At 37.9% G+C, this 22,878-nt stretch overlaps 3 pseudogenes; 2 read left to right on the top strand and 1 right to left on the bottom strand.

Annotated features, from left to right (window-relative positions):
• Nucleotides 1-3,284: 3,284 nt before the first annotated feature.
• On the top strand, nt 3,285-7,253 carry LOC124143870 (annotated as a pseudogene).
• A 5,499-nt stretch (nt 7,254-12,752) lies between these two features.
• On the bottom strand, nt 12,753-15,691 carry LOC125373153 (annotated as a pseudogene).
• A 2,227-nt stretch (nt 15,692-17,918) lies between these two features.
• LOC125373161 lies at nt 17,919-21,553 on the top strand (annotated as a pseudogene).
• Nucleotides 21,554-22,878: the final 1,325 nt, after the last annotated feature.

The raw sequence follows: 22,878 nt of genomic DNA, 5'->3' as shown, positions 1-22,878 counted from the left end.
ATTCTGATTGTCATATTTCTCCCACTTTCGGATGCGATCTTTCTGCGTTTATCTGCGTCGCCCAGCTAAAGCTATGGGGAACAACTCACAATACACTTCCGCTCAAACCTAACATCATCCATATATACGACGTCATCCAGTTTCGAGCGTATGTTCGAATCTCCTGAATAGACGTCATGATAGAACTGTTTCATCGTGAAATAATTAAATTTTTGTTGTGTTCATGAAATTCCTGCATTCTGATTGGCTGATTGGTCACGTGTTATTGCATTCATTTCCTAATGAATGTAAAACATTAAGCCACGCCTACCAAGGCGCACTACTTTTATTACTGCGGAATGTCGGGGAATCCCAATATTACAGTCGAGGGAATTCCCTTTCTGCTCACGTGTATCGTCATGCACAGGACATTTAGCGACTTTCCTGCATATTCATTGTCCAAACTACCCTTTGAAACCGAAGGCCGAGAATGAATGAATGCAGGCTCGCTCGCTTTTTTTTTCCCCGCTCGCCTCGGTTGAACTTTCATGTCTTCCGGTTTCATTTCTAACTATCATTTTTCCAACTGTCTTTTATCGTAATCAGGGAAGTAATGTTTGAATCTGGCGGTAACTGACCATGTTATTTGAAACAGCCGCCTTCTCCCGGACATATTTCTCCCGGTTCGTTACAGTCTGACGGTTGCAGTTCTTTTCGCCTCTTGCCTTAATTGACAGGCCCAATGAACATTGTTTTGATCCTACTCTCCGTTGATTGGCTACTGACTGTGTAGGCGTGTCAAGTTATGTGCATAAATTCAACAATCACCTGATTCATGTCACGCCACAGTATATAATCCTACACCTTGAATGTTTAACAATCGCGTCATTGTTGTCTGTTTTGACATGTACAACTGTTTTTGGTTAAACTATTGTAGATAAAACATGTCGAACCTAATTATAAGCATTGACTGTGTATTTTGGGGGTTCATTGAGGTATGAATTGAAAAACCGATATGCAAACTGTATGAATCCGCGTAGCAGTCAATCCTTAAATAAACCTCGCTTCGTTGTTCATTGATCTTTGCGTTTTATTTATCTTATATATGTAGATACATGATCGTGTGACAGAAGTCTTGTATACTGATTATTGCGTTTGTGTACTGTGCGTATTGTGCGACCAAACCCTTTCCATAAATCTCTGTTTAAAGCAGAGTAGATTGTACAATTCAGACTATATCACGAGCATGTGTTTATGAATCACTGTCAAATAATGATGATACCAGGTGTTCACGAAAAGGTGAGCGTATCCTGCCCCACCGGTGGCACCCGTTAAAATCACATGCAAAGGCAAATCAATTATTCACCTGGAAAAACACGGTAACACATTGTACTGATGGAATTGCGTCAGGCACCATTTTGTCACGGATGTGTCAAATTTGCAAATGGCTTCCATTTGTTTACTATAAAACGTTTTATATCCTGCGGGCGATGGAAAGCCAAGGGCTGTAACCCTCACAGAATCTTGTTACCCTGATCAAACAACTTTTGAGCAAGATTCGTATGACGCTCTTTGAAATCTTCAATTCTCAAGAAGGGGAGCACAACTGGTGCCCATGGAGAGGCCCTCTTCTTGTATAAATATCTTACCCTAAATTTCAGATACCGTATTCGACGTAATAAGCGCCCCGCTCTAATAAGCGACCACGGCGGTATTTGCTAAAATAATGGCAAGTGAACAATCCCAATTAGCACCCCTATCGATCCGATTGATCAATGTTCACAAGACTTATTTATTAGCGTACAATACGCGATTGTGTGTTATACGCACCCTTAATTATGGGCAATTAAATTGAAGAAAAATATATCTGTCGTACATAATCATTTCAGGCTGTCAGCATAACCCACGAAATTTATCTTTCAACTCGTTTTTTTCACCAAAATAATATTCTAATAAGAGCCCCCTATTTCTAATTTTGAGAGTGCCCTGGGCGCTTAATACGTCGAATACGGTATATGTTACTCACTGCCCACATCCACTTTACAAAGGGGTGCGAGGGTACGGGAGGGGTTTACTCCATAGCCATAAACCTCCGGTAACGTCATCCCATTGACCTTTGAATATAGACGGAGAGGCTTTTACTTTCAAGTAAATATGAATTGTCAATACAATAGAATAACAAGCCTAGCTTGTCTGCCTAAACAGATTCCACTTGGCGCGAAGGGCAAGAAGAATTAAGACCTGGTTCGAGGAGATACTTTTTAGCTATATCAATTACTTCGCATCGAATTGTGATTTTTCCCCTCTCTCCATCCCTGCATCCCTCACACACTTTGTAATAGCAGTTGAAATTGTATGAGGAGATTTATAATGTTGGCCACAGTACAGAGAAGAGTGACGGTCTTAGCGTCGGCTGTCCTGGGATTACGATGCTTGTATAGTATGTACATGTACGCACTTATTTCGTCAGATCTTGCAAAACACCTGCTGTTTTTTCACATGTTCATAAATATAACGAAGAGTTGACACGTTGAATTGAAGGAGGCTGTTTACAACCTAGAATTGCGTAATTATGCAAGTAAGTGGAGTAATCAATATCAGGTTTTGAACATGTGGATGCTTACTGCGCAGTGAATCACCTTGGTACAATAAAAAAATGAATGTCATAGGCAATGCATACGATATGTCTTTGACGAACTTATACATAAGACAAACTACTGACAATATCCAATTAAGACAATATCCAGGGTGTTATACGTCCTTATCTATTATGATGAACACCCTGGTCGTTTTCGCCACCTTAGCTTCTTTGTAAACCCTATTTAAAGGGCATTATGGTAAAGATTGCCCACCAATCCAATTACTCTCACGAGAGAGAAAACATATTATGTGTTAAATTGCAGTATACTTGCAGTATAGTGTAGGTTGTGAAAATAACCATTGTCGTAGTTGCTTATAGTCTCAGTTCAGATGTTCATATCACCAATTAATGGTTTCAAAATGTGTATGTGCTAAACAGTTAATTTGGTAAGTTGTAAGTTAGGCTGCATATTGATATTAACTTTAAAAGCGTATAATAGATTGTGGCCTGGCAAATATAAGATGTATAATCAATATTATGAAATACTGTTACATCACTTGACATCTTCAATAAGAGCCATAAACCTTCAAAGTGTTATCAGTTTGGCTGCACCATGCATAATGGCACATTTATGATGGTGAGAGAAGAACATATGATTTCTTCCCTGATCTGTATAAAAGCCTACCTGTCTGCAAACATTGTCACTTCATCTCGATCCTCAAAGATGAACGCAACATCCTTCTCTGCACCTTGGCCGGTAAGTTGGTATTCTTATTCCAAATGTCTCTGATCTATTTTACAGTTACAAAGAACGAGCTACTGTCATACTATGGTCGGGTTTCCAATGATAAAACATAATAAATATGACCAGGATCACTTATTTTGTATTGTACATGTACACGATACATGCTGTTGTAGCTACGGCCCTGGCTGAGATCAGCCCCAACATCGTTGGAGGCAGCAATGCAGCTGCAGGAGAGTTTCCCTGGCAAGGAAGTGTCCAGGTGAGGAGCGGCAGCAGCTGGTTCCACATCTGTGGCTGCGTCCTCTACACCACCAGCAAGACCCTCACTGCCGCCCACTGTCTCTCCAACAGGTAAATATGTACACTGATAACACAATAAGCAGAAACATGCAATTAAACCATGTTAAGAAGTAATTATTCATATTACTTGATATCACGATCTGATAATATGCTAATGAGATCACATGGTCGGAACGACTTTTAGCGCCATACGGGGCGATGCAATGTCTACTTGATAAGTAAATCAGAAGAAGTTCAATTAGGGGTTTGCCGATGTGTGGGTGTTTCAGGAGACAAACATGGCTGAAAATTATTTGGCACTATAGTATATAATGGGGTGGTTCTCTCTGTAGTCATACGCTGTTGCTAAAGTTACTTCCTTTCCTGAAAAATACCAAAATTATCTTAAGAATAGTATTATATATTAAAGAGATTATTACATTGGTGTGTTTCCGTATCGTAAATTTCATTTATCAGGAATACAAATATGTATTATGCTCGACAAGACTCGCATAATACACACTTTCTTCGGAAGATATGATTTGTACGATACGGCAACGCACTTGCCTGATAGAAATATTTTGTTTTAGTTGTGACATTGCAATTTCGAATGTCCTGAAAGTTGAACGGTAGTTTCGTAAAGGAAGTAGTGTGTATGGTTTACCACAAAATGAAAAAGGAAGATTCTATCAATCCTTATTTCTGAACTGAAGGATCATAGGCTTATAGTCAGAGATATTATTTCAGAGTAGTAGAGTCTATACATTATAGCATGATAATTAAACATTGACAATTCTTGCAAAGTTACACTGCTGTTGGAGGAATTTAACAGACACTCAAATTTAGTGATAGACATTTGGAAAAACAAAGTTATATTCTGATATATACTTATTTCTAAATGTTTGACAAACCAGAAGAAAATGATACTCATCTTTTGCATTTTAATGACATTATGGGCAAATTGGATCCTCTCACCAGGTGTTTGTATATTGTCCAGGTACAAGCAAAAACAATCGAAAGCTAGCAGGATCTGTTCGAAGTGTGTTTTACATTAAAAAGGGATAAATACTGTTCAGTGTATATATGCGTTTTCATAATCTGTAAGAAATGCATCTGCTTGATACCATTCAAGTTTGAACCAATTTTTGTTAAAAGTATATCCGTCAGTCTTCGTATTCGAATTCGTGACATGATAAATATAGAGTTGGATTCTACACACTCATCAACATGCATTGCCAATACAATGATTCTTCACGTCAGTCTGAATCATCTGTTACAGACTTTCCTTTTCCATTTCTGTCATAAATTAACATTGCATTTAAACGGTCCTTGTGCAATCTATTAAACTCCTATGGCCACCTTTATTGTTTTCTATTTTTCTAGTCTCAGTCAGTACTTAATAATCTTAATGTGTGAGTATATAGACATAGGAAATCTATCACATTCGCAGAATACGACAAGAATGGGAGTCTAACTCTTAACTCTGAGAAGTTGTTTTTGCATTGAAATATGTGTATTTTTTCCACAGCATTAAAGTGATTTTCCCATAGTATTATTGGACTTATATTGACATCAAAACTGATTTGTACATAGTGTCACAAAGAATATCTAGCTAGGTGTATGCTTTAATATACCCACTAATACCTTTTGTGTTTGCGATGATGCTTCTTTGACCAAGATAATTGGTAAAGTAAACACCAACATTTTCATGGCAAGTACAGTTTTCTTAACATTCCCCTTTATGGAACCATTTTTCACAACCGGCTCGCTTTCCATAATTTCTAAAGACTACGACATTTATTTTGTCTCTGTTAACAGTTAGTTTCCATTCTTCACAATACGTCTCCAGTTCCCCTATCTGTCTCCGTAGACCATTAATACAACTTTTAAACAAAATGATCTCAAATGCAATTTTATATAAAAAAATATGTTAAAGCTGGATGTTTCTGAATCCCATGCATGCACTCATCTTGAATCTGGATAGCTAACTTGTTAATAGAGAAAGAGAACAGAAAATTACCTAATATTATTATGAATGTGAATATCTAACCAAATGTACTAAGAAAAGTATTACCTCCGTAATCATTTACACACAGTCTGTTTGGATCTTTTTGTTCGTGGATTATATTAGTATATGGTTGAGAACAAAAATCCCTTTTTCACATTGAATATTAATTTGAGATGTAGAAGTAACAAATCTGAAGAATATTTTGAAGAACTGGGGAATAATATGAGATAACCTCGATGCTTTGTTGCATGTGAGATGCTGTAAACACTCAAATACTTCTTCCCTTGATAATTGTAGAATCACGAATATTTTGGGTAACTTCCGGGTGCATTTCTTGTTTTAACTATCAAACACAACACAATTGTTATAATCAATCACTGTAGATGCCTTAAGTGTTATCGGCAAAGTGTGAAACTAATCCCTATGAAAGCTCAAATGTTGAAGCATGTATTAACTGAGAAAATATTTGAATTTAGTAGTTGTGTGAGGAATGATTTAATCACTTAATGCTCATGCAACCCTGAAAATGTCTCTCTCGTGATGTTCACAGCGCCAGCAGTTACCGTCTGGGGTTTAGCATGCTTAGAATGAACAATGTTGATGGCACTGAACAGAACTCCTCAGTCATCTCCTACACCAACGTGAGTTATGTCTCTCAGTTTAAACACTTTTACATAACGTCTATCGCCTACAGTTTACTTTCATGTTTGAATTTTAAAATGGAAAACATGGAATTATATTGTGTTGACAGTTTCAAGTGTCAGCTACTGAACACTATTGTGTCTGTTTATCTCGTGTAGCACCCTAATTACAATGGTAATGCTGCTGGCTATCCTAACGACATCGCAGTCCTCAGACTGTCAAGCTCAATGGACACAAGCAGTTCAGCTGTGGGAACCGTCAGTCTGGCTTCTGGTAGCAACGACTATGCCGGACAAACATGCACGATGAGCGGATGGGGAAGACTCAGTGGTCAGTATTCCTAATTGAGTGCAGCCTTTCGTTACCATGTTACGGTTCATTTGTCCATACGATCTATGCACACTACATCAATGTGGCAGTACATGTACCATGTGTTTGCTCCCGTAGGAGGTGGCAGCACCCCCAACAACCTTCAGAAGGTCGACATGACCGTGCTGACCAACAGCGAGTGTTCCAACAGATGGTCTGGTATCAGTGGTGCCACCGTCAACATCTGTATCTTTGAGTCTGGCAAATCTGCCTGCAGTGTGAGTTCACGTTACCAGGCCTACCTTTGTTGACATATAAATTACGTAGATAAGCCATTCCTGTACTGGCCCTACCGCTATCTCTGCAAGTGTACTACGTTGTTTCACATAAAATGATTTATCATACGGATATGTTGTTGTAGTATGACGTGTTTGTCATTGTGAATTACCATCTTATATCTTCCATTAACGTGTGATAATAATCTATATAGGTTTTAACTGACAAATTACTTTGTGTTTTAGGGTGACAGTGGTGGCCCGCTGGTATGCGGTAATACGCTGACTGGAGGTATCAGTTCCTGCTCTGGCAGCTAGTCTAGTGTCTACAATCGTGTGTCCTCCTTCTACTCCTGGGTCCAGGGACAGTAAAATGCACTCCTTGTGGAACTGGCGGTTCACATTTCACGAATAAAATAAACCAACCATTCAAAATGTGTTATCTCTTTTTGACAGAAAAAGAATCAGTCTGTATGATACATTTGTGGAAAATTTGCTGTGACAAATCAACGCTTTATCTATGGACTCCCTGTCTCTGTGGGTTCTTATGGCCTAAAACCCAGCTAACACAGAAACATTTTTAAAATGTTTTGAAAGCGTTTCTATATAGATGCAAAAACCTAAATAAGTGGAGTTTCTTTTACGTTTTCAAAACGTTTCAAACAAAACGTTGGCTAGAAATATTATGGAAACCTAAAAACATTATTAAAACGTTTTGTGAGCGTGTCCATATGGTTTCAAAAACGTTAACAAAAACCGTTTTCAAAAACTAAATGTGTGGAGTTTCTTTTACGTATTCAGAACGTTTCCAAAAACATTTTAGTTAGAAATATTATGGAAACCTAAAAACCTTCTTAAAACGTTTTGAAAACGTTTCCACATGGTTACAACAAAATTCGAAAAAGGGGTTCACCCCTTATGAGTAGCGCCGGGGTGGGATTTTATTGAAAACATTTATTGTCGTGCAACATTCTTGACAAAAAGAATTATGCTTCAGATTGGTGAAAAATAAATATTGCCTGCCACAAAAATGACACAGTTGCAAGGTTGCTTATCGTCTGGCTTATAGAGTTAAATAAAAATATATATCTGCTTTTATAGCTGTGACCGAAAATATGTCTGATCTCCTTAGAAAGTTCCAGTTCTAAAAATCAACTCTATATAGTATTTTTCAACTTTCAGTCATGGAACGTGTCCTTTTAACAAAGAACTCCAAGACACAGTTGTGTTGACATTTTAATATTTTAAGATAATTGAAAACTTATACACTTTTCGAAATTATAATGCACAAAAAGTTTTTATTAATCTCGAGAAGGTATTTGAACTATATATGATAAGAAACATTCAATTGGAGATCAAGTTTTATCAATATTCTAACAACAATGTATAATATGCAAGTGTTTGATGTATACATATGTTAACATTCATAGAACACAATACATTTATGCAAATACAGACAATGGGATTCAACAACTGTACTTGCATTAACATTTTTCACAGCCCCAGGTTTTTTTGGTGTATTCCTCAATGATCCAACATTCTTGTTGTGCCTCGTGTCTCAGTTACACCCTTGCTGCAGCGAAAACAACAATGTACCACTTTAGAACAGTCAAAACTATATTCAAGCATATATTTATAGTTTATCCAAAAAAATAACATATATCGTATAATTGTTCAAAACACCAGTAATACAATTATCAAGTTCATACCAAAATAAGAAACACCTTACGTAATTTGGTTTAAATATCATGCTCCGGTCTGAAAGAATGGATTCTTGGCAAGACCAACCAGGGATTGATATTGTGATCCACGTCCAACAACCTCGGTCGGAGTTCAATGACACACAATTAGTCTTCATTTTGCCTCCCATTAGGCAGCTGTTAGTACTACCATGGATTATTAGGGACTAATTCTAACCCGGAATCTAAATGGAAATAGATATATCAAACAGCCTTTGTTACTAATTACGACTCACATATTCATCACTGCGCAGTTTACAGGTACAGTACAATTTTGAAATATATATCATATAAAATTTATTTGGTTCTACAATTATTGAACATAATAGAGTTCAATTTAATTCTGTACAGTAGATGGCAAAATATGGAGATCGGAAACCAAACGAATATGTTTGCTATCAATTTCGTGGTATTTTTCATTGGTGCACATTGGCTACAACTATCTCACCTTAATAATCGACAAACGATAACCAACTCACTGACAATATATTGTAATAACTTTTGACCACTACCATTCACAAGCTTATCACCACACCACCAAGGACCAAGTACCGCAAACACCCCGTTATAGCGCAACGCGAGACTCTACACGTTTTTATTAGAAGGGTGACGAATATATTTATCGTAAAATGATGAATTGAGTCTTTGGGGAAAATATTAAAAATACACATTGTAAGCGCTTTGTTATGATATAACTTGAGAGAACACCAACAACCAGATGATCCACATTCAGTCAGAGCTAATTACATGTAGGCCTATTCGTAATTGGCAAGCATGTTTCTGTCTCTTCCCGAAAATACAATTTAATAACATCATTTAGTGCTTTAGACTATGGCGATAACTAGCAGCCTACAGGTGATCAACCTGAAAATATTTCCATTGTTTTGATTACCTCTTTTCGCTGTATAACAGAAATCTACTCAACCTTTCCAACGGGCTGAAATGAGCGAAATTGTTTCACAAAAATCGAATTCAAGATGAGTACATCTACAGTAAACTTTAAATAGAAATTATTTCAGAAATAATGCGGAAGAAATGGCGATAACAGTCAGTGGTCAGTAGGCGATGTATACGTTAGGGTAGAATGTGGTAATTTCGTACAGTGGGATCGAAAACCGAACGAAATATTACGGCAACAAATAGTGAGTGAGTGAGTTTAAACTTTAACATCCTATCGGCATTATTTCGACTAAAAGAAAAACAAAACTCCGCCCGACTTAATTTTGAACAAACATATACTGCTTGCGCTTGATAATTACCCTTTGTATCCACCATAATATTAATAATATGGGAAAAACCCTTGGGCATCCTTCACCACTATATACATCATGGTCTGTGTATCAAATATTAATATCAACTATGGCTCCACACAAAGGGAAAGTTGATCATTGGACAGTAAAAGTATCCCTCTTTTCTAACACACCGGTAAAACTGTAAACATGGTAATAACATTTTGTGCTCCAAGGCATAACCTACATCTTTCAACATATATCCTCCACTTTAGCTTCTGTTTCTTAAGTTTTTTATATAGTGATTCATGCACAAATGCTTGTGATATAGTCGAAATCGTACAAATGCTTTTAGTTGAGATTTATTAAGATTATGGAAAGGGTTTTGTCGCTTTGATTTAACAGAGCGATCCAGCTGTTATGGAGACATATAAAGTCATCCATTGTGTCATGACGTCAGAGCGTTTCACAGGAAACAAATAACTGCGAAATAATGTTGTTTGCACATCTGTTTGTTGCTTAACGCCAGCAGCATACCAGCTGTATGACGGCGGCCTGTAAATAGTCCATGGCACGATGACACGCTATCGACCAAGTCACCGAACACGAACACCCAATCCTCTCACGACCAGCCTTAGTTGCTGAGTATCAATTCTAACCAAGAATACACAGAATTATAACCATTTATTAATAAACTCCCGAAAAATACCAACAACTGTCTACGTTGATATACATTAAACGCGGCTAAATTCGGGAATCAAATGCTCAGAAACTGCATCTCCGAAATAATTTTAAGTAGTAAAAGGGAAGCCAAACTCGTGTAAATCGCCAGTCCCAGGAGATTTGACACAATTTGTACAAACATGACTGTCTGCCTGCTAATCATATATATTTTGATGTATATTAAAGTATTACATGGTGAATATACATGTATATCCTCATTACGCATACACATATGCATTTGCCCAGTCTCATGCAAAGTACAAATTACAGCTTCTAGCCAGGATAGGGGCGGTCGGGTAGCCTAGTGGTTAAAGCGTTCGCTCGTCACGCCGAAGACCCGGTTTCGATTCCCGACATGGGTACAATGTGTGAAGCCCATATCTGGTGTCCCCCGACGTGATATTGCTGGGATATTGCTAAAAGCGGTGAAAAACCACACTCACTCACTCACTCTAGCCAGGATATAAAGATAACAGTGTCAATGAATAACACATTCATATCCCTGAAAGAGGGTCTATGGGCAATGCAAACAATATAATATTGTGATCCTCAATGGAACCGATTAATAGCTTAACGATTTAATTGCATATTCGTTACATCATCTTTTAATATCCCCATGCATCGCTCCCGGCTTTCCTCCCACATTAAGCTGCCACGCCGTCATATAGCTGATAAACTGTTCAAAGCGTCGTTAATCCAAATAAATTAAAAGCGACAAAATATTTTCCTTAATCTTAATAAAAAATCTCAACTGAAAGTACTGGTACGATTCCGACCGTTATCACAACCATGTGTTTATCAATCACCATCAAATAAGATTAGCAAATTAGCTACAGTAACGGATTTATTTTGAAAAATGTAGGATATGCCATGGAACACAAGAATGTTATTACCATGTCCAGAGTCTTTCCATTGTGTTAGATGTGAAGAATTATTTCGACCATCAAACGATCAACTTTCCCTTTGGGTGGAGCAATAGTCCAGCAGCTGCTACCTTTGGCGCCTTCACAACTTTTGAGGTACAAGCGAGCATGCTCTTTCTTCCCACATAAACAAAGTTTGTGTTTGTTGCCTGCCACCGCGACACATGCTCATCACATTGTTAGAATCATACAAACTAATCTGCTTAGAGCAGAATTTCTGATGAATATAGAATGGGTTTTGTATGTATTTTATTGGATGCTGATTATGTTTCACTTTGAACAAGAACGGAGTCTTCTTAAATATCCGTGGAAGATGGTGTGAAGATAATATGATAGAAGATAATGGTGTCAAATCTAAATCATGCATTAAAGTACTCTATAAACCCTTTGCTCTTGTTATGCTTTCAGTTGTGGTCATTTGGTTTTAACTACTGTCGACAAGACCATTTGGATCGTGAGATGAAATGAGGTTTAACGTCACGTTCAAGAGTATTGCAATTATATAGTAACGTGCGTGCGTGTGTGTGTCTGTTGTGGCTGCTTGTACTAGTCCGGACTTAATTCGCTCTTTGAAATCTTGATGCAAAGAGCATGCTCGATTGACTTCAAAATTTGATAGGTGAACGCTATTCCTAGAACCAGTGCCCTCAACCAAAACAGGGGCACAAACCACCTGGATGCCAAACTTAGTTCAACTCTTACGAGTAGCAATGGATGCCCAGGTTTTTACCCTAGGTTACCGAGGGGACCTCTGTTTTGGATTTCGTTCCTGGTAATTGTGAGGTGACATTTACTTAAACATTCTCACATTTACTAGGGAACTCATGAAAATTGGCGACTGTTCAGTTCACGATATACCGATCTACAGGGCGCATTTGTTGGTAACAGCAACTCATTTAACTTTCATCCCCTTCCTGTTACAGCTGTGTAAATAGAGGCTACAAAACACTTTTGGCGTATTACATCATACTGTGTATGGTAAGAATCAGCGTCGCCGTTTCCATAAAAATTCATATAGCGTGTACTGTTCACGTATTACATACTATCACATAATGGGTGGTTAATTTATATATGATCATCAATTATTGAGGAGTTTTGTTATATCTAGTGAGTTATTATGTAGGAAAATAACAATAAGCACATGTATTTATTGTTTTGAAATTTCCTGACATTGGCTATATCTTCAGTAGTATTTCAGGCCATAAGAACCAACAGAGACAGGTATGTAGTTTTTAAAGCCTTGACTTGTCACTGCACATTTTCCACAAACGCATCATACAGACTGGGTCTTTTTCTGTCAAAAAAAGATAACACACTTTGAACGGTTGGTCTATTTTATTCGTGAAACGTCATCTGCCTGTTTTACAAGAGTGTCTTTTATTGTGTCTGGACCCAGTTGTAGAAGGAGGACACACGAGTGTAGACACTGGGGTAGCTGCCAGAGCAGGAGCTGATACCCCATGATGTGATTCCAGTCAGCCTATTACCGCATACCAGCGGGCCACCACTGTCACCCTAAAACACAAAGTAATTTGTCAGTTTAAACCTATATAGAGTATTATCACACGTTAATGGAACATATGCGATGGTAATTCACAATGACAAACACGTCATACTACAACAACATATCCGTATGATAAATCATTTCATGTGAAACAACGTAGTACACTTGCAGAGATAGCAGTAGGGCTAGTGCAGGAATGGCTTAACTACGTGATTTATATGTCAACAACGGTAGGCGTGGTAACGTGAACTCACACTGCAGGCAGATCTGCCAGACTCAAAGATACAGATGTGTCCAGAGTTGACGGTGGCACCACCAATACCAGACCATCTGCTGGAACAGTCGCTGTTGGTCAGCACGGTCATGTCGACCTTCTGAAGGTTGTTGGGGGTGCTGCCACCTCCTACGGGAAGAAACACATGGTAAATGTACTGCCACATTGATGTAGTGTGCATAGTTAGTATGGACAAATGAACTGTAACATGGTAACAAAAGACTGTACTCAATTAGGAATACTGACCACTGAGTCTTCCCCATCCGCTGATCGTACATGTTTGTCCGGCATAGTCGTTGCTACCAGAAGCCAGACTGACGGTTCCCACAGCTGAACTGCTTGTGTCCATTGAGCTTGTGAGCCTCAGGACTGCGATGTCGTTAGGATAGCCAGCAGCATTACCATTGTAGTTAGGGTGCTACACGAGATTAACAGACACAATTGTGCTCAGAAGCTGACACTTGAAACTGTCAACACAATATAATTCCCTGTGTTACATTTCCATTTCGAAATCCAAATATGAAAGTAAACTGTAGGCGATAGGCATTATGTGAAAATGTTAAATCTAAGGGACAAAACTCACGTTGTTGTAGGAGGTGACTGAGGAGTACTGTTCAGTGCCATCAACATTGTTCATTCTAAGCATGCCAAAGCCGAGACGGTAACTGCTGGCGCTGTGAATATCATGAGAGAGACATTTTCAGGGTTGCATGAGCATTGAGTAATTAAAACATTCCTCACACTAGTGCCACTAAACCAATAATTCAAATATTTCCTCAGAGTTTCTCTATGCTAAAACATCTGAGCTTTCATCCGGTTGTGAAAAATGGTTCTATAAAGGGGAATGTTTAGAAATCTGTACTTTCTATGGATATGTTGGTGTTTCCTTTACCAATTATCTTCCTCATTTCAGACCAAACAAGCATCGGTGCAATACGAAGATGTTCTTAAAAATAAATATATATCAGATTATTACTTTGGGTTTCCAAATGTGTTAAATTTGAGTGTCTGTTAAATTCCCCTAATAGCAGTGTAACTTTGCAAGAATTGTCAATGTTTAATTATCATGCTATACTGTATAGACTCTACCACTACCACTACTTAGTACTATAGGCCTGTGGCCTCTTCGGTGCAGATTGATAGAATCTTCCTTTTTCAAAAATAATTTTGTGGTAAACCATACATACTACTTCCTTAACGAAACTACGGTTCAACTTTCAGGACATTCGAAATTGGAATGTCACAACGAAAACAAAATGTTTCATTAGCCAAGTGTGTTGCCGTATCGTAAAAATCATATCTTCAGAAGAAAGTGAATATTATGCGAGTCTTTAGCGAGCATAATACACATTTATCATCCAAAACTAGCTCCCACAATAGATATCGCTTCGGTGAGATCAAGCGATATCTACATTGTAGATATCGTGACAATGAAATTGCATCACAATGCTTTGTAGACCATCGTGACGTCATTGGTTACCATCAAGTCACAATCAAATGACATCACTATTGGCTCTGCTACTGAAGCTCTTAGCAGTACTTTTTAAACTTAAGACACTACTCTTTACTATCTACGAACTGCAAAAAATTGCAAGAATTATGTTGGATGAGAAATAAAATCTCACCCTCGTATCTTTTGCTATCAAATATATCAACACTCATTTATATATTTGATAGCAAAAGACACTCGGGTGAGATTCTCTATTTGTATTCCTAATATATGAAATTTACGATACAGAAACACACCAAGGTAATAATTCCCTCAATATATAATCTGATTTTTAAGATAATCATGGTATTTTTCAGTAAAGGAAGTAACTTTAGAAACCGCGTATGACTACACTGTTTGAGTGAACCGTCCCATTATATACTATAGTGCCAAATATTTTTCAGCCATGTTTTTTTGCTGAAACACCCACACATCGGCAAACCCCTAACTAAACTTCTTTCTGATCTATTCATCAAGGAGACATTGCACCGCCCCGTATGGCGCTTAAAGTCGTTCCTGCCTGAGTATTTACTTCTTAACATAGTTTTTATTGTAGTTTTCTGCTTCTTGTGTTATCAGTGTACATATTTACCTGTTGGAGAGACAGTGGGCGGCAGTGAGGGCCTTGCTGGTGGTGTAGAGGACGCAGCCACAGATGTGGAACCAGCTGGTGCCGCTCCTCACCTGAAGACTACCTTGCCAGGGAAACTCTCCAGCAGCTGCATTGCTGCCTCCAACGATGTTGGGGCTGATCTCAGCCAGGGCCGTAGCTACAACAGCATGTAATGTGTACATGTACAATACAATGTAAGTGATCCTGGTCATATTTAATGTGTTTTATCATTGGAAACCCGACCATAGTATGACAACTGTTAAATAGATCAGAGACATTTTGAATAAGAATACCAACTTACCGGCCAAGGTGCAGAGAAGGATGTTGAGAAGTGCGTTCATCTTTGGGGATCGAGATGAAGTGACAATGTTTGGAGACAGGTAGTCTTTTATAGAGGTCAGGGAAGAAATCATATGTTCTTCTTCCACGATCATAAATGTGTCATTATTCATAGTGTAGCCAAACTGTTACTACCGTGAAGGTTTATGGCTCTTACTTGCGAACGTCAGCGTCACTCAACAACTCATTGAAGATGAACGTGATGTAACAATATTTCATAATATTGATTATACATCATTTATTTGCAAGGCCACATTCTACTGTACGCTTTTAAAGTTAATATTAATATGCAGCTGAATTTACAACTAACCAAATTAACTGTATAGCAAATTCACATTTTTAAACCATTGATTTGCGTAATTAACAGCTTAAACTGAGACTATAAGCAACAACGACCATGGTTATTTTCCCAACTTACACTATACTGCAAGTGCTAATTTAACACATATGTGTTCTCTCTCATGAGAGTAATTTGATTGTTGGGCAATCTTAAATATAAGACTTTGAATAGGGGTCACAAAGAAGCTAAAGTGGCGAATACGTCCAGGGTATTCATCATAATAGGAAAGGATGGATAAAACCCTGAATATTGTCTCAATAGTTTGTCTTGTGTATCAGTTCATTTAAGACACATCGAATGCATTGCCTATGACATTCATTTTTTGTTGTTCCAAGGTGATTCACTGCGCAGTATGCAACCACATGTTTATGCTCATAACACTTGAAAACCTGATATTGATTACTCCACGTGGTAGCTTTGGGCATAATTACGCAATTCTAGGTTGTAATTTTGCTTTTCAGAATGTAAGACCACCACAACAGCCTCCTTTCTGTCACCAAGGCAACTATACGTAAGATTTATTAACACAAGAAAAAACAGAAGGTGTTTTGCAAGATCTGACGACATATGTACATGTACATACTATACAAGCGTCGTAATCCCTGGACAGCCAACGCTCAGACCATCACTCTCCTCTGTGCTATGGCCTTCATTATAAATCTCCTCATACAATTTCGAAAGCTATTACAAAGACCTCCCCATATTCAATAGAAGCCTCTGCTAAAAGCCGAGTCAATTGTACGATTCAGACTATATCACGAGCATGTGTTTATGAATCTCTATCAAATAGTGATGATACCAGGTGTTCACGAAAAGGTGAGCGTAACCTACCCCACCGTTAAAAACACATGCAAAGGCAAATCAATTGTTCACCTAGAAAAAACACGGGAACACATGGCACTGATCGAATTGCGTCAGGCACCATTTTGTCACGGATGTGTCAAATTTGCAAATGGCTTCCATTTGTTTACTATAAAACGTTTTTATATCCCGCGGGCGATGGAAAGCCAAGGGCTGTAACCCTCGCAGAATCTTGTTACCCTGATCAAACAACTTTTGCGCAAGATTCATATGACGCTCTTTGAAATCTTTAAATCTCAAGAATGGGAGCACAACTGGTGCCCATGGAGAGGCCCTCTTCTTGTATAATTATCTTACCCTAAATTTCACATACCGTATTCGACGTAATAAGCGCCCCGCTCTAACAAGAGACCACGGGCGCTTATTACGTCGAATACGGTGTATGTTACTCACTGCCCACATCCACTTTACAAAGGGTTGCGGGGGTACGGAAGGGGTTTACTCCATAGCCATAAACCTCCGGTAACGTCACCCATTGACCTTTGAATATAGACGGAGAGGCTTTTACTTTCAAGTAAATATGAACTGTCAATGCAATAGAATAACCAGCCTAGTGTTTCTGCCTAAACAGATTCCACTTGGCGCGAAGGGCAAGAAGAATTAAGACCTGGTTTGAGGTGTTACTTTTTAGCTATATCAATTACTTCGCATCGAATTTTTATTTCCCCCTCCCCCTCGTCTCTCTCCATCCCTGCAACTCTCATGAGAGAGAAAACATATTATGTGTTAAATTCCAGTATACTTGCAGTATAGTGTAGGTTGGGAAAATAACCATTGTCGTTGTTTCTTATAGTTTTAGTTTAAGCTGTTAATTGCGCCAATTAACGTTTTAAAAATGTGTTTGTGCTATACAGTTAATTTGGTAAGTTGTAAGTTCAGCTGCATATTGATATTAACTTTAAAAGCGTATAACAGATTGTGGCCTGGCAAATATAAGATGTATAATCAATATTATGAAATACTGTCACATCACTTGACATCTTCAATTAGTTGTTGAGTAACGCTGACGTTCGCAAGTGAGAGTCATAAACCTTCCCAGTGGTATCAGTTTGGCTACACCATGCAAAATGGCACATTTATGATGGTGGGAGAAGAACACATGATTTCTTCCCTGATCTGTATAAAAGACTACCTGTCTGCAAACATTGTCACTTCATCTCGATCCTCAAAGATGAACGCACTTCTCAACATCCTTCTCTGTACCTTGGCCGGTAAGTTGGTATTCTTATTCAAAATATCTATATTCCAAATGCCCCTGATCAGTTACAAAAAGAACGAGCTAATGTCAAACTATGGTCGGGTTTCCATTGATAAAACATAATAAATATGACCAGGATCACTTATTTTGTATTGTACATGTACACAATACATGCTGTTGTAGCTACGGCCCTGGCTGAGATCAGCCCCAACATCGTTGGAGGCAGCAATGCAGCTGCTGGAGAGTTTCCCTGGCAAGGTAGTCTTCAGGTGAGGAGCGGCACCAGCTGGTTCCACATCTGTGGCTGCGTCCTCTACACCACCAGCAAGGCCCTCACTGCCGCCCACTGTCTCTCCAACAGGTAAATATGTACACTGATAACACAAGAAGCAGAAACATGCAATTAAACCATGTTAAGAAGTAAAACTCCTATTACTTGATATCACGATCCGATAATATGCTGATGAGATCACATGGCAGGAACGACTTTAAGCGCCATACGGGGCGGTGCAGTGTCTACTTGATGAATAATAAGAAGTTTAGTTAGGGGTTTGCCGATGTGTGGGTGTTTCAGCAAACAAACATGGCTGAAAATTATTAGGCACTATAGTATATAATGGGACGGTTCACTCAAACAGTGTAGTCAATCGCGGTTTCTAAAGTAACTTCCTTTACTGAAAAATACCCCGATTATCTTAAAAATGAGATAATATATTGAAGGAATTATTACCTTGGCGTGTTTCTGTATCGTAAATTTCATATATTAGAAATACAAATAGAGAATCTCACCCGAGTGTCTTTTGATATCAAATATATAAATGAGTGTTGATATATTTGATAGCAAAAGATACGAGGGTGAGATTTTATTTCTCATCCAACATCATTCTTGCAATATTTTCAGTTTTTAGAGACTAATAAGCAGTGTCTTAAGTGTTAAAAGGTACTGCTAAGGGCTTCAGTAGCAGAGCCAATAGTAATGTCATTTGATTGTGACGTCATGGTGATCAATGACGTCACAATAGTCTGCGAAGCATTTTGATGCAATTTCATTCTCACGAGGGTGAGATTTTATTTTTCATCCAACATCATTCTTGCAATTTTTTGCAGTTCGTAGATAGTAAAAAGTAGTGTCTTAAGTGTAAAAAGTACTGCTAAGAGCTTCAGTAGCAGAGCCAATAGTGATGTCATTTGATTGTGACGTCATGGTTACCAATGACGTCACGATGGTCTACAAAGCATTGTGATGCAATTTCATTGTCACGATATCTACAATGTAGATATCGCTTGATCTCACCCAAGCCATATCTGTTGTGGGAGCCAGTTTTGGATAATAAATGTGTACTATGCTCGCCAAAGACTTGCATAATATACACTTTTTTCTGAAGATATGATTTGTACGATACGGCAACACACTTGGCTAATAAAATATTTTGTTTTCGTTGTGACATTCCAATTTCGAATGTCCTGAAAGTTGAACGGTAGTTTCGTAAAGGAAGTAGTGTGTATGGTTTACCACAAAATGAAAAAGGAAGATTCTATCAATCCTTATTTCTGCACTGAAGAAGACATAGGCCTATAGTCAAAGATATTATTTCAGAGTAGTAGAGTCTATACATTATAGCATGATAATTAAACATTGACAATTCTTGCAAAGTTACACTGCTGTTGGAGGAATTTAACAGACACTCAAATTTAATGACAGACATTTGGAAACAAAAAGTTATATTCTGATATATACTTATTTCTTAATGTTTGACAAACCAGAAGAAAATGATACTCATCTTTTGCATTTTAATGACATTATGGGCAAATTGGATCCTCTCTCAAGGTGTTTGTATATTGTCCAGGTACAACCCAAAACAATCGAAAGCTAGCAGGATCTTTTCGAAATGTGTTTTACATTAAACAGTGATAAATACTGTCCAGTGTATATATGCGTCTTAATAATCTATAAGAAATGCATATTAATTTGAGATGCAGAAGTAACAAATCTGAAGAATATTTTGAAGAACTGGGGAATAATATGAGATAACCTCGATGCTCTGTTGCATGTGAGATGCCGTAAACACTCAAATACTTCTTCCCTTGATAATTGTAGAATCACGAATATTTTGGGTAACTTCCGGGTGCATTTCTTGTTTTAACTATCAAACACAACACAATTGTTATAATCAATCACTGTAGATGCCTTAAGTGTTATCGGCAAAGTGTGAAACTAATCCCTATGAAAGCTCAAATGTTGAAGCATATAATATCTGATGAAATATTTGAATTATTAATAATTTAGTAGTTGTGTGAGGAATGTTTTAATCACTAAATGCTCATGCAACCCTGAAAATGTCTCTCTCGTGATGTTCACAGCGCCAGCAGTTACCGCCTCGGCTTTGGCATGCTTAGAATGAACAATGTTGATGGCACTGAACAGTACTCCTCAGTCACCTCCTACACCAACGTGAGTTTTGTCCCTCAATTTAAACACTTTTACATAACGTCTATTGCCTGTAGTTTACTTTCATATTTGAATTTTCAAATGGAAATGTAACACAGGGAATTATATTGTGTTGACAGTTTCAAGTGTCAGCTACTGAGCACTATTGTGTCTGTCTGTTTATCTCGTGTAGCACCCTAACTACAATGGTAATGCTGCTGGCTATCCTAACGACATCGCAGTCCTGAGGCTCACAAGCTCAATGGACACAAGCAGTTCAGCTGTGGGAACCGTCAGTCTGGCTTCTGGTAGCAACGACTATGCCGGACAAACATGTACGATCAGCGGATGGGGAAGACTCAGTGGTCAGTATTCCCAATTGAGTGCAGCCTTTAGTTACGTTGTCACAGTTAATTTGTCCATACGATCTATGCATACTACATCAATGATGCAGTACATTTACCATGTGTTTGCTCCCGTAGGAGGTGGCAGCACCCCCAACAACCTTCAGAAGGTCGACATGACCGTGCTGACCAACAGCGACTGTTCCAGCAGATGGTCTGGTATCAGTGGTGCCACCGTCAACTCTGGACACATCTGTATCTTTGAGTCTGGCAGATCTGCCTGCAGTGTGAGTTCACGTTACCACGCCTACATTTGTTGACATATAAATCACGTAGATAAGCCATTCCTGCACTAGCCCTAGCGCTATCTCTGCAAGTGAACTACGTTGTTCACCAAAAAATGATTTATCATACGGATACGTTGTTGTAGTATGACGTGTTTGTCATTGTGAATTACCATCGCATATCTTACATTAACATGTGATAATAATCTATATAGGTTTTAACTGACAAATTACTTTCGGTTTTAGGGTGACAGTGGTGGCCCGCTGGTATGCGGTAATAGGCTGACTGGAATCACATCATGGGGTATCAGCTCCTGCTCTGGCAGCTACCCCAGTGTCTACACTCGTGTGTCCTCCTTCTACTCCTGGGTCCAGGGACAGTAAAATGCACTCCTTGTGGAACTGGCGGTTCACATTTCACGAATAAAATAAACCAACCATTCAAAATGTGTTATCTTTTTTTGACAGAAAAAGAATCAGTTTGTATGATACATTTGTGGAAAAATTGCTGTGACAAATCAACGCTTTATCTATGGACTCCCTGTCTCTGTGGGTTCTTATGGCCTAAAACCCAGCTAACACAGAAACATTTTTAAATGTTTTGAAAGCGTTTCTATATAGATGCAAAAAACCTAAATAAGTGGAGTTTCTTTTACGTTTTCAAAACGTTTCAAACAAAACGTTGGCTAGAAATATTATGGAAACCTAAAAACATTCTTAAAACGTTTTGTGAGCGTGTCCATATGGTTTCAAAAACGTTAACAAAAACCGTTTTCAAAAACTAAATGTGTGGAGTTTCTTTTACGTATTCAGAACGTTTCCAAAAACATTTTAGTTAGAAAAATTATGGAAACCTAAAAACCTTCTTAAAACGTTTTAAAAACGTTTCCACATGGTTACAACAAAATTCGAAAAAGGGGTTCACCCCTTATGAGGAGCGCCGGGGTGGGATTTTATTGAAAACATTTATTGTCGTGCAACATTCTTGACAAAAAGAATTATGCTTCAGATCGGTGAAAAATAGAAATTGCCTGCCTAAAAAATGACACTGTTAAAAGGTTGCTTATCGTCAGGCTCATAGAGTTAAATAAAAATATATATCTACTTTTATAGCTGTGACCGATAATATATCTGATCTCCTTAGAAAGTTCCAGGTCTACAAATCAACTCTATATAGTATTTTTCAACTTTCAGTCATGGAACGTGTCCTTTTAACAAAGAACTCCAAGACACAGTTGTGTTGACATTTTAATATTTTAAGATAATTGAAAACTTATACACTTTTCGCAATTATTGAATGACAGAATCTTTTTCCTTTGGTTTTCTTTTTATCAACTTCCCTGAAATGCACAAAAAGTTTTTATTAATCTTGAGAAGGTATTTGAAATATATATGATAAGAAACATTCAATTTGAGATCAAGTTTTATCAATATTCTAACAACAATGTATAATATGCAATTGTTTGATGGATACATATGTTAACATTCATAGAACACAATATATTTATGCAAATACAGACAATGGGATTCAACAACTGTACTTGCATTAACATAATTCGCAGCCCCGGGTTTTTTGGTGTATTCCTCAATGATCCAACATTCCTGCCGTGCCTCGTGTCTCAGTTACACCCTTGCTGCAGTGAAAACAACAATGTACCACTTTAGAACAGTCAAAACTATATTCAATAAGCATATATTTATAGTTCATCCCCAAAAAATACATATATTGTATAATTGTTTAAAACACAAGTAATACAATTATCAAGTTCATA

Source organism: Haliotis rufescens, unplaced genomic scaffold (assembly GCF_023055435.1).
Source record: "Haliotis rufescens isolate VD_foot unplaced genomic scaffold, xgHalRufe1.0.p SCAF_5, whole genome shotgun sequence".
Lineage (NCBI taxonomy): Eukaryota > Metazoa > Mollusca > Gastropoda > Lepetellida > Haliotidae > Haliotis > Haliotis rufescens.
This window is presented reverse-complemented; position numbering and strand designations above follow the sequence as displayed.